Genomic DNA, 14,459 nt, shown 5'->3' on the forward strand with positions numbered 1-14,459 from the left:
ACGTGTACAAAACCCTGCGTCCGCAATAAAACAAATCACACAGCTCTATAAATGTGAACAATACTAATTACTATTGCCCACTAGACACAACTTGTTCTGTATAAACTTTTATGCAGACCTGCGTTTGTGTCTTTACATTTACTTCCTTAAAATACTGTTATTTCAAATTTACCTATATAGCAACAAATATATCCTATTTCACACAGATCTATAATGACTGCAATAATCTATAATTTAAATGATATGATTCAGATTGGATAGCTATCTTGCAGAACATACACTGATATAAATATACATATAATTCTAATAATATTATATATATGTACTATTCACTGGTCTCCTATGAGACACCTTACCTCTTATTTGCATATCAAAGCTATTTGCTTTTCCACTGCTAAAAAAAAACCCAGTTACACAGGTTAATTTGCATTTCAATGGCTATCCTCCCTAGTAAGCAGATTCTACAAGTCTTGGAAGCAAAAAGAGAAACAAAAAAACAAAAACAAAACCCTTGCTTTCCTTTTTGTATCTGTGTGCAATTTCTTACCCCAAGTTAAGCATTTATCTCACCATTTACTCTCACTAGGCCCAATTGAAACTATTTGGAATTGACTATGGCATGGGTTAAATAAATGCATTGGTAACTCATAAATGGTGTTTGATGTGACCAAGGAAACTGATTGTTCTGAGCAGACTGAAAATCAGCTCTTTAGAAAATGACCTTCCTAAAATTGGCACTGCTCCTCCCCCTTCCACATCCATGAGGTTTACACAAAATGGTGGACAGGCCATGTGGTTAGTCCAAAATGGAGGACAGACCAATGCGGCTTCCTTTGTCACAAAGAAATCACACATTACACAAGCACCAGAAGTTATTTTAGGCCTGAGTTAAAAAAAAAAAACCTATATCAAGGCTATGCAGCAACTTTTAAATGTACTTTTAAACCTACTTAACAGATAAACAATCCAATCTGAATCAAACACAATATGACTTATTTGAACTTTGTTTTGCAACAATTAAAATACATTTTAGCATTTTAAATATTATGAGAAACGCATTGTCCCTTGAAATTTTATATCATTGGCTTACTGATATCACAACAATACACACGGATATGATTTTCTCAGCTTTACGATGCGTCCACCACAAGCTGATCGACCACAGCGTTGCGTTTATAGTGTACAGTGCATCATTAAGACCATGATATCGCGGACCAGCCCCCATCTGTGAATGCCAAATTGTTTCCTTATAAATATTTAAAATGCCCACTCTAATATATACTGCAGACGCCAGGCGCATCTTATTACCATATACGATAAAAGTGTGCTGTACATCGCAAAACACTGCATCCCATAAGAGAAAACAATACACCCACACATTATCTGAGTTCCAAAGCTCATTGATGTATATATTTGTTATTAAAAGGATATGGATTCAATATATTACAATGTACAGTATACACATAATTACATTATTACAATTTATACAGTAAGCAGTTAATACATACAGTTACAGTCCAGCATACAATACCATTATCTTTCTCATGTAAATTTGTCTCTCCATATCACTCTCTCTCTCTCTCTGTAAAATCATGCAGGAACTGGTCTGGCAGCAACTCCATCATCATCTGGTACCAAACAGCAACTGCCTCCTGTGTGATCAGCAATGTGTTATCTAGTTTTTTGGGGGAGGGGACTTTCTCATTCATGATGAGTCACTGGTTTATTCGTAAGTTAAACAGGTGCCTTAAAGACATCCAAAGGGCTGGCCTGAGCTTCCTGTCCACTACCTGTTTGGAATATCTATTGTTCTAATAAAAGTGATTTTAGCTTACATACATTTAATCATAACTATTTGTTGCAATGTCCTACAACTTAATAACAAGTATCAAATGAATCTACACATTAATCTGGTTGCTTTAATAGTAAATATGACAGGTCTATCTTGCTTCGTTCAAATAATACACATACATGACATTACTTCATTATATAATTTTAAATCATCATGATGTCTGGCGCTTGATATTATTATAATTATGTACTGTATGAAATAAGTGTTGAATCCATCTCTGTGGCATGTCCGTGTAAATGCGTGTGTTACCATATATTGCTGTGCTCGCTGCGCGTATTTGCAAGTATAGCGACTTATAATGTGTGTAGTTTGTATGTTCTTTCTATGTAATATTTTTGACTTCGACAAATGAGGTGTCTGGGATGTGGGTGGATTGTGAGGAAGTAATTGCCCGCTTAGAGGACCCCTGCCGCCCCTGCCGCGTCACTAGCAGCTGTGGGAATAGGGGGCTGTAGCATGGGTCGCAGCCGTGTCAGGCGACACAGCTGCGACCCGTGCTACAGTGGAAAAGGGGTATAAGTGTATAGCTGATCTCCCAGCGCCGCCCTCCCATACACGGCTCCCGTTCACACTAGACAGCTTACCGGGTTGAACACGTGTTCAACCCGGCTGGCTACCCGGGTAGGATTCCCGGATCACTTGATCCGGGAATTTGCAGGGGGACCCTTTTCCACTAGGGAAAAACACGGGTAAATGCGCGCCCCTGCGCATTTACCCGTGTTTTAAAAGCTAGTGGAAAAGGGGTATTAATAGATATAACAATGCACAGTAAAGACTGGATGTATATCACAGGGTACTTGTACTATATAACCCTGACTATATGCACTCTTTCTTAACTAACACTGTCAGCAGACATACTTAAGTGTCCTGTAAAATGCACAGCGCTGACAGGCAGGCGGGTTTACAGAGGAGGATTTTCCCAAACAGTCCCAGGATCAGCTCTGCTTGCTATAATGGCACCCAAACGCTGACAGGGAGTGAGGGAGAGAGAGATATGCAGCTCCAGGGCGGGAATATTTACTCTAAATGGCGCCCTGGGGCTGGGGGAGGGGCTACAGGTCAAAGCCTTATCCCCCTGCTGGACTTCACCACCGGGTACTGGGGGCTTAGTAAAATGATTTTATAAGAAAAAAAAACTGACCTGTGCCCATGCCCTGGTGGTCTAGTGGGGTCCCTGTACTACCATAGTGTCCATGCCAGCGCGCGTGGCCCGCCTCCAACCGGCCGTGCGGGATCGCGATTTACAGCGGGTCCCATCGAGGGGACCCCTTACCTCCTCTCTGAGTGTGGCCACGCAATCTGGGAGAGCAGCGGTCATGTGTGTGACTAACTTGGAAGAAAACCGGAGCCTCTGCTGTAGGTACCCAGCAACCAGGGCGCGGGAGTGTACAGCGCCGCTGGGGGAGGTGATGGAGCTGCAGCAGGAGATGTCTGACTGACATCTAACACAGTTAGTGTCTCTGCTGTAGCCCTTGAAGTCTTCAAAATTCTTTAAAAGCTACTCTCAGGGCTGCTGGAGCAGCCCCCCTGTTAAGTGCCTGCTTACTGCATGGCACCAACTACAAAACTGAGCTCCTGTGCATGGAGGCGGGGTGATATAGGAGGCAGCGCTATGCATCTTGGGAAGAAGGGCAAAGCTTTGAGCCTGTTGGTGCCTCGGATCAAGATCCTACTCTACACTCCAATGTCATTTCTTGTGGAGCCCAGTGTACGCCGCAGCAGAAAGAATTTTTTTGAAAAACTCATGTCGACCTTTTGAGCTGTTGACCTAGAAAATGTAGACATAGAGACCATGTCGACCTAGAAACCCTGTAGACCTAGTTACTGTCGACCAATAGTGGTCGACCAAGACACTGTCGACTTAAGTCTTGTTGGTCTAGAGACCGGATAGCGTTCATGTGATAATAGTGTTTTATGGTAATACACTATTTTTTATGGTAATACCTGGTATTAATGTGTCTGACGAGAAATTGTTACTGAATCAAATTGAAAGAGCAGCAGGAGTAGGAGACATAGTAGTGATGGGAGACTTTAACTATCCCGAGATAAACTGGAAAATCAATTCATGTGATACTGCTATGGGCAATATGTTTTTAAACATGCTAAATGATAATTACTTAGTTCAATTAATCGAGGAACCAACTAGGTACAATGCAATCTTAGACCTGTATTAACTAACAATGGGGAATTGGTATCAAATATTGAAGTAGGAGAGCCCATAGGTAACAGCGACCACAATATGGTCACATTCAATATCAGTTTTCATTAGAGATGAGAGGGTTCGGTTCCTCGGGATCCGAACGCCCCCGAACTTCACCCATTTTACATGGTTCCGAGGCAGACTCGGATCCTCCCGCCTTGCTCGGTTAACCCGAGCGCGCCCGAACGTCATCATCCCGCTGTCGGATTCTCGCAAGATTCGTATTCTATATAAGGAGCCGCGCTTCGCCGCCATTTTCACTCGTGCATTGGAGATGATAGGGAGAGGACGTGTGCAGCGTTCTCTCAGTTGTGTTCAGTGTGCTGCAAATATCTGTGCTCAGTGTGCTGCAAATATCTGTGCTCAGTGTGCTTGCAAATATCTGTGCTCAGTGTGCTGAAAATATGTACATTCTCTGCCTGAAAAATGCTCCATATCTGTGCTCAGTGTGCTGCAAGTATCTGTGCTCAGTGTGCTTTATTGTGAGGACTGGGGACCACCAGTATTATATAGTATGAGGACAGTGCAGTGTTTTGCCGACCAGTGACCACCAGTATTATACGTTCTCTGCCTGAAAAACGCTCCATATCTGTACTGCATTGTAGTATATAGTAGGAGGACAGTGCAGAATTTTGCTGACCAGTGACCACCAGTATGGTACAGTAGTCCACTGCTCTACCTACCTCTGTGTCATCAAGCATACTTTCCATCCATACCTGTGGTGCATTTTAGTTGTTGTGCGCAGTATATATAGTAGGAGGACAGTGCATAATTTTGCTGACCACCAGTATATAATATATAGCAGTACGGTACAGTAGGCCACTGCTCTACCTACCTCTGTGTCGTTAAGTATACTATCCATCCATACCTGTGGTGCATTTTAGTTGTTGTGCGCAGTATATATAGTAGAAGGACAGTGCATAATTTTGCTGACCACCAGTATATAATATATAGCAGTACGGAACAGTAGGCCACTGCTCTACCTACCTCTGTGTCGTCAAGTATACTATCCATCCATACCTGTGGTGCATTTTAGATGTTGTGAGCAGTATACATAGTAGGAGGACAGTGCATAATTTTGCTGACCACCATTATATAATATATAGCAGTACGGTACAGTAGGCCACTGCTCTACCTACCTCTGTGTCGTCAAGTATACTATCCATCCATACCTGTGGTGCATTTTAGTTGTTGTGCTCAGTATACATAGTAGAAGGACAGTGCATAATTTTGCTGACCACCAGTATATAATATATAGCAGTACGGTACAGTAGGCCACTGCTCTACCTACCTCTGTGTCGTCAAGTATATTATCCATCCATACCTGTGGTGCATTTTAGTTGTTTTGCACAGTATATATAGTAGGAGGACAGTGCATAATTTTGCTTACCACCAGTATATAATATATAGCAGTACGGTACAGTAGGCCACTGCTCTACCTACCTCTGTGTCGTCAAGTATACTATCCATCCATACCTGTGGTGCATTTTAGTTGTTGTGCGCAGTATATATAGTAGGAGGACAGTGCATGTGCTGTTTGGGGACTATTTTTTGAAGTGCCATCCTGTCTGACACTGCAGTTCCACTCCTAGATGGGCCAGGTGTTTGTCGGCCACTTGGGTCGCTTAGCTTAGCCATCCAGCGACCTTTGTGCACCTCTTTTTTTCTTTGCATCATGTGCTGTTTGGGGACTATTTTTTTGAAGTGCCATCCTGTCTGACACTGCAGTGCCACTCCTAGATGGGCCAGGTGTTTGTGTCGGCCACTTGGGTCGCTTAGCTTAGCCATCCAGCTACCTCATTGCACCTCTTTTTTTCTTTGCATCATGTGCTGTTTTAGGGACTATTTTTTGAAGTGCCATCCTGTCTGACACTGCAGTGCCACTCCTAGATGGGCCAGGTGTTTGTGTCGGCCATTTGGGTCGCTTAGCTTAGTCACACAGCTACCTCATTGCACCTCTTTTTTTCTTTGCATCATGTGCTGTTTGGGGAATATTTTTTAAATCTGCCATCCTGTCTGACACTGCAGTGCCACTCCTAGATGGGCCAGGTGTTTGTGTCGGCCACTTGGGTCGCTTAGCTTAGTCACACAGCTACCTCATTGCACCTTTTTTTTTCTTTGCATCATGTGCTGTTTGGAACTATTTTTTAAATCTGCCATCCTTTCTGAAACTGCAGTGCCACTCCTAGATGGGCCAGGTGTTTGTGTCGGCCACTTGGGTCGCTTAGCTTAGTCACACAGCTACCTCATTGCACCTCTTTTTTTCTTTGCATCATGTGCTGTTTGGGGACTATTTTTTAAATCTGCCATCCTGTCTGACACTGCAGTGCCACTCCTAGATGGCCAGGTGTTTGTGTCGGCCACTTGGGTCGCTTAGCTTAGTCACACAGCTACCTCATTGCACCTCTTTTTTTTCTTTGCATCATGTGCTGTTTGGGGACTATTTTTTTAATCTGCCATCCTGTCTGACACTGCAGTGCCACTCCTAGATGGGCCAGGTGTTTGTGTCGGCCACTTGGGTCGCTTAGCTTAGTCATCCAGCGACCTCGGTGCAAATTTTAGGACTAAAAATAATATTGTGAGGTGTTCAGAATAGACTGGAAACGAGTGGAAATTATGGTTATTGAGGTTAATAATACTATGGGATCAAAATCACCCCCAAATTCTATGATTGAAGCTGTTTTTGAGGGTATTTGTAAAAAAACACCCAAATCCAAAACACACCCGAATCCGACAAATATTTTTCAGGGAGGTTTTGCTAAAACACGTCCGAATCCAAAACACGGCTGCGGAACCGAATCCAAAACCAAAACACAAAACCCGAAAAATTTCCGGTGCACATCACTAATTTTCATAAGCAGCCCTATATTGGCTCAACTAGGACTCTAAACTTTAGCAAAGCCAACTTTGACATGATGAAGGAAGTGTTAAGGGACACTGAATGGGAAATTCTGTTTCATGGAAAAAATACTACAGAGAAATGGGATGTATTAAAATCACTGCTAATTAATAATACTCGTAAATGTATTCCCACCAGCAGCAAAAAAAGGAATAAAAATCCCAAACCAATGTGGCTTAACAAAAATTTAAAGGAATTAATGGACAAAAAAAGATGAGCATTTAAAAAATACAAATCTGAGGGGAATGCGGAGTCATTTCAGCACTGTAAGGACTGTAACAAAATATGCAAAAAAGGAATAAGAGCGGCTAAGGTAGAAACTGAAAAACTAGTAGCAGGGGAAAGTAAAGCGAATCCCAATTTTTTTTTTAAGTACATCAACATTAAGAGACTAAAGAAGGAGAGTATAGGCCCTTTAAAGGACAAGAGGGGAGTCTTAATCAAAAATGATAATGACATAGCAAACAAACTAAACAACTTTATTTCAACTGTATTTACCAGAGAGGACCAAATGCTGGGTCTAACACAAAATCTCAACAAAGATAATGTCCCACTGCTAAATGCTTATTTATGTGAGGAGGTAGTATGTGACCGATTAAAAAAGTTAAAGATTAATAAGTCACCTGGTCCCGATGGAATTCACCTGAGGGTTCTGTACCACACATGTGTCTTATCTATAAGCTACAAGAAATAGGGCTAGGGAATACAATATGCACTTGGGTCAGTAATTGGTTAGATAATAGGGAGCAGCGCGTTGTGGTCAATGGATCATTTTCAAATTGGACTAAAGTACTAAGTTGTGTGCCACAAGGGTCTGTACTCGGACCAACATTTTCATCAACAACTTAACAGTAGGTCTAGAGAGCATGGTGTCAATTTTCGCAGATGATACCAAATTGTCTAAGGTTATAAATACGGAGGGGGATGCTGAGTCTCTTCAGAACAACTTAACTAAACTAGAAGCATGGGCAGCAAAATGGAGAATGAGATTCAACACAGACAAGTGTAAGGTAATGCACTGTGGGGGGAAGACCAAAAATAACACCTACATACTAAATGGGGTAATATTAGGGGATTCTGTACTGGAAAAAGATTTAGGGGTTCACATAGATAACAAATTAAGCAGCAGTACCCAAAGTAAGAGTGCAGCAAAAAAGGCTAATAAGATATTAGCATGCATAAAACGGGGAATTGATGCAAGGGATGAGAGTATTATACTCCCATTATATAAATCACTAGTGAGGCCACATCTTGAATACTGTGTGCAATTTTGGGCACCATATTACAAAAAGGATATCCTGGAGCTAGAAAAGGTTCAGAGGCGGGCGCCCAAACTAATCAAGGACATGGAGATGCTGGAATACGAGGAAAGGCTTGCAAGGCTAGGCATGTTTACATTGGAAAAGAGGAGACTAAGAGGGGACATGATCAACATCTACAAATACAGTATATAAGGGGTCAATACACAGAGCTTGGGAGGGACCTGTTTTCTATAAGATCAGTACAGAGGACACGTGGTCACTCGCTTAGGTTAGAGGAGAGGAGTTTCCGCACATTGAGGCGAAAAGGTTTTTTCACAGTAAGGACAATACGTGTTTGGAATTCCCTGCCTGAGAGAGTAGTAATGGCGGACTCAGTCAACACCTTTAAGAATGGGTTAGAATAGATAAATTCCTATTGGATAAAGATATTCAGGGTTATGGTGCGTAGGCACGCATTATAGTTAATATAACTAGTACTAACATAAAAATAACTAGTACTATAATAAGACTGCATAGGAGACCACAAATAGGTTGAACTCGATGGACAATTGTCTTTTTTCAACCTTAGTTACTATGTTACTATGTTACTATGTATTATTTTATTTTTTTATTATAAGTGTACTAGTTCGGGACTGTGCCACCTTTCTATACCTGTTGGAGTGTGGTACCCCTGAATGATTCCCCCAGGGACTGCAGGGGTTAGCAGACACAGCAAGGGTTAAATCCCTGGCAGCCCTTTCATGTGAACAGCATGCGTCTGCAGTGTGCTCTGAAAGAATGATGCCTCTAGGACCCAGGAGATGTGATAGTGTGTGCTTCATGTGGGTGAAAGTAAAAGTGGGTACTGGTCACACACAGGCAGCAGTGTGTGCTAGAGAGACTTGGGTGGCAGTCAGTAGCGGATCTTGCCACGGGCAAGCAGGACTTTTGCCCGGGGCGCCGCCATCCGGAGGGCGGCGCACCATGGCAAGATCCGCTGCTGCTGTGCCCCCCCCCCCCCCCCGCTGCCCGCTCTGTCCCGCTGCCGCTGGCCCCCGCTGTGAAGGGAACCAGACGCGTAGCGTCTAGTTTCCCTTCGTGGAGAGGATCTTTACTGTGCGGTGCGCGATGACAGCAAAGGTCCTCTCCACGAAGGGAACTAGACGCGTAGTGTCTAGTTTCCCTTCGTGGAGAGGAACTTTGCTGTGCTGTGCGCGATGACGTCATCGCGCACCGCACATCATTTCAGCGGCGCTACTACTGTACAGGGGGCGTAACTGACCATGCCCCCTGTATGAAGCCACGCCCCTATTGCCCGCCCAGGGCGCTAAAAGCCCGAGAACCGGCCCTGGTGGCAGTGTGGAGAGAGGGCAGTTTTGGAGGTCAGACCAGCTGGCAATAGTGCTTGTGAGCAGTTTGGTGAAAGGCTACAAACTGACAGCAGCGGAGCAACCTTGTACAGCAGCAAAAGCCAGTGACCAGCTACTGTAAGAGTCACATTACTCTAGTGACCATCAACAGTAAAGAGCCCCTATAGCAGTGAGTAATAACTACACTCTCACAGGTACAGCAGTGGGCCCTGATCAAATACTACCGCAGCGTGGTGAGCACTGAACTTGTGTTATTCCGCATCTCTTAATATCAATTACAGACACTGAGACAACTAGTAAACTTTTGAGTCTATGTATTTCTGGAATCAAAGCTGACTTTAAGTATAATAGCTATTATACGCTGCTCTTACTACAACCCTGCCACCTGGCATTTGGGAAGTGGAATTACAAGACCATTTATATGTTATTGAGAGACACTGGGCCTAATAAAGACCTGACTGTAGATGTGCTAAATTTAGCACATCTACAATCAGTCGTCAGACATGGGGGGGACGCCCAGCACAGGACTAGTCCGCCCCGCATGTCAGGCCGGACCCCCCCCCCCAACACAAGTATAAAAGCATCGCACAGGGGCGATGCTTTTGTACTGGAAGAGTAGCTCCCAGCCAGCGCAGCTCCTGCCCCCAACGGTCCGGGCACGCCTGCGTTACCCAGACCGCACCCCCTAAATGGTGGCCAAATGCCGCCATCCCTCCCCTTCCCACCCAGCGACCGCCTCTGCCTGTCAATGAGGCAGAGGCGATCGCAGGGGTAAGACAGCCGTCGGCTGTCTGGCATGCGAACATGCACAGCAGCGATCATGTCTGAATTAGCCCCACTGTACCTGGGCACACCAAGTAGGGACACTTGGAGTGTATTGACAAATAATTGAAGACAAAGTAATTATAATGAACCGTTCATTTGTAATTGCTGATATATTGTGTTGCAAAAATATTGATTGATCTGATAACTGTTGCGTGCTTACATAGCATTTGTGTTATGATTCCAGCACTCTGGTCTGAGGAGATCTTTTTGCGAGGACCGGAGCACTGGAACGAAATGCTGGGGAAGGGAGCGGGAATGGAAAATAGCCCCTGGCGCCCTAACTCCGTTGTCTCACCCGTGCTGTCGGAAATCCCCTGCGAGACTATGGTTGCTTGAGCCCATGGCAGCCGCGTTTGAAGGGCGGATTATGTCTGCCCAACTCCGATGCCCCCCCAGGTCTTAATGAGAGACAAAGGGAAATCCGAGACAGGGTGATAACAAGGGGCCCTCTGACTAAACAACCAGGCCAGGGGCTACAAGCTAACTTAAAACTAGAATATGTGCGGAAACACCGCCAGGGAAAAGGACAACCAAAATATCCACTTGTCCACTTCTCCTACCCGGCACCGCCGAGTTCCAGAGAGGACTTGTGGAAGCGGAACCCTCCGCAAATGCTCCAAAAACAGAATATATAAAGATAAAGCGGCTGAGCCGCAACACACGGCAGAGCCGCAACTCACGGAACACCACTCGATATACAAAGGTGATCAGTCAGGACAACTGGGGACCAAACGACTTCCTGGGATGAGATGACAACTCCCGAATACAGGACTTCTGAGGACAGGAATGACCGGATACAGCAGGACTGGAACAGACTCTCAGCAAACCAAGGCAGCATGCAGGAAGCTATTACCGGCGTCTGTGAGAAGTACTGGGAAGGTATTTAACAGGGAGTCCTCCAATCAGCTGCTTAGAGCCTGATTGGGAATAAATGCCGTGCAGCTGCCTTGCTGCACGGCCAGAGGACAAGTGTGTGTGCTTGTTAATTAGGCCCTGCAACGGGGAACGCGGTCCGCCCGTGGCGTCCCCGTTGCTAGGGTCCGTGCGGCTCAGCGCGCCCGGCGTCTAGCGTTGCTAGGGAGCCGGCGGCTGAACGCGCACGGCGTCCCTAGTTGCTAGGCGCCGGGCCGCGCGGACATGCGGACCCCGGCACCTAACAGTACCCCCCCCTTGAGGAGGGGTCAAGGAACCCCTAAAGCCAGGCTTCTGAGGAAATTCCCGAAAAAATGCCCTCTTGAGCCTAGGGGCATGAAGATCCTTATCTAGGACCCAAGACCTTTCCTCCGGACCATAGCCTTTCCAGTGAACTAAAAAATAAAGCCGACCCCGGGACAATTTGGAATCAAGAACTTTCTCTACCAAGAACTCCTGTTGTCCCTGTACATCCACTGGAGATCTACCCTGAGAGATCCTCCGAGGAAATCTACTGGAAGAAACGTATTGTTTCAACAGGGAACAATGAAACGTATTTCCAATCTTGAGAGATCTTGGTAAACGTAGCCGAAAGGCAACTGGGTTGACTCTTTTAATAATAAGAAATGGTCCAATAAATTTGGGTCCCAGTCTAGCCGAGGATTGTCGAAGCCTGATGTTGCGAATTGACAACCACACCTTGTCTCCCACCTTAAAAGTGCAAGGACGTCGGAGCCTGTCAGAAAATTTCTTTTCTCGAAAGGCCGCTTTTCTGAGAGCAAGGTGCACTTTTTTCCAAATTGCTCTGAGATGGGAGGTCAATGCCAGCGAGGAGACTGGAGAATGATGAAAAAAAGAATTAGCTCTGGGGTGAAAACCAAAAACTGAAAAGAATGGAGACTCTTTAGTGGAGGAATGACAGGAATTATTGTAAGCAAATTCAGCCAAAGGAAGAAACTCGGACCAATCATTCTGGAGTTTGGCTGAATACAAGCGTAGATATTGTTTTAATGACTGGTTAACTCGTTCGGTTTGCCCGTTGGATTGTGGGTGATAACCGGATGTTAATGACAGTTTCATCTTTAATGAAGCACAAAAACATCTCCAGAATTGTGCGATGAATTGTGGACCCCGATCAGAAACAATATCAGTGGGTAACCCATGAAGCCTAAACACATGGCGGAGGAACAAAACTGCCAACCCTTGAGCAGAAGGCAATCGGGGAAGAGCAATAAAATGAGCCATTTTACTAAAACGGTCCACTACCACCCATATGACTCGGAATCCGGCTGAAAGGGGAAGGTCAACCACAAAATCCATGGAAGTATGAGACCATGGCCTGAGAGGGACACTTAAGGGCATAAGTTGCCCGATAGGCAAGGAACAGGGAACCTTATGCTGTGCACAAACCTGACATGAAAAAACAAATTCCCTAACGTCTTTAGACATACTAGGCCACCATACTGAGCGAGAGACTAACTCCAATGTCTTAGTGATTCCCGGATGCCCTGAAACCTTGTTGTCATGGAATTCAGTTAAAACAGTAGCTCTCAAAAATTCAGGAACGTAAAGACGACCAGCAGGAGTAAATCTAGGAGCTTGGTGTTGAAGCTGGTTTAACTGGGTAAATAAATCCTGTGTGAGGCCTGCCCGGATGACCGAAGATGGAAGTATTGGGGTAACAACAGGATTGTTATTGTGAACCGGAAGAAAACTACGTGACAGGGCATCAGCTTTAGTATTCTTGGAACCAGGCCTGAAAGTGATTATAAATTTGAAACGAGTAAAAAATAATGCCCAACGTGCCTGCCGGGCATTAAGCCGTTTAGCTGATTCAATGTATTGCAGGTTCTTATGGTCAGTCAATACCGAAATAGTATGCTTTGCTCCTTCCAGCCAATGCCTCCACTCCTCAAAAGCCCACTTTACCGCCAGTAACTCCCGATTACCAACGTCATAATTGGATTCAGCGGAGGAGAACTTCCTGGACATAAAGGCACAAGGATGTAAGTCCAAAGACACCGGATCCTTTTGAGAAAGGACAGCCCCCACTCCAACCTCTGAGGCATCAACCTCCACAACAAACGGCAATTCCGGATTAGGATGTCTGAGGACTGGAGCTGAGACAAAGGCTTGTTTCAGGGCCCGGAAGGACAACTCAGCTTCATGCGACCAGTTGGTAGGATCCGCTCCTTTCTTTGTCAGAGCCACAATGGGAGCAACCAGGTCAGAAAAAGAATGAATGAACCTCCTATAATAATTCGCAAACCCTAAAAAGCGCTGAATTGCTTTTAAATTGGTGGGTTGCGCCCAATTAAGGATGGCCTGAAGCTTCTTAGGTTCCATGGAAAATCCCTGAGGGGAAATTATGTACCCTAAAAAAGATACTTTCGTGACGTGAAATTCACACTTCTCCAGTTTGGCATATAAATGATTCTCACGTAACTTTTGAAGAACCAGACGCACCTGGGTGATATGTTGTTCCATCGATTCAGAAAAAATCAAGATGTCGTCTAAATAAACGACCACGAATTTCCCTAGGAAGTCACGGAGCACATCGTTAATGAGGTCTTGAAAAACTGCTGGAGCATTAGACAGGCCGAACGGCATCACCAGGTATTCGTAGTGACCCGACTGAGTACTGAAAGCCGTCTTCCACTCATCTCCAGATTTAATTCGGATGAGGTTGTAAGCTCCTCTCAGGTCAATTTTAGAAAAAATCACAGCAGAACGTAACTGATCAAAGAGTACAGAAATCAACGGCAAAGGATAGGTGTTTATGACTGAGATTTTATTCAAGGCTCTAAAATCTATGCATGGTCTAAGTGAGCCATCCTTTTTCTCCACAAAGAAAAAACCAGCACTTAAAGGGGATTTTGATGGTCTAATAAAACCTTTCTGTAAGCTCTCCTGAACATAGTCATTCATAGCCGAAGTTTCTGGCCCGGACAATGCATATAATCTCCCCTTTGGCAATGCGGCACCAGGGATTAGCTCAATAGCACAATCATAAGGCCGATGGGGAGGCAGAATGTCCGCATTGCCTTTGGAGAATACATCGGCAAACTCCTGGTATTCCACAGGAATGAGTTCTGGAATGATAGCTGCTACTCTAACTGGAAACGAAATACATTCTTTAGCACAAAAAGTACCCCATTGT

Source organism: Pseudophryne corroboree, chromosome 2 (assembly GCF_028390025.1).
Source record: "Pseudophryne corroboree isolate aPseCor3 chromosome 2, aPseCor3.hap2, whole genome shotgun sequence".
Taxonomy (NCBI): domain Eukaryota; kingdom Metazoa; phylum Chordata; class Amphibia; order Anura; family Myobatrachidae; genus Pseudophryne; species Pseudophryne corroboree.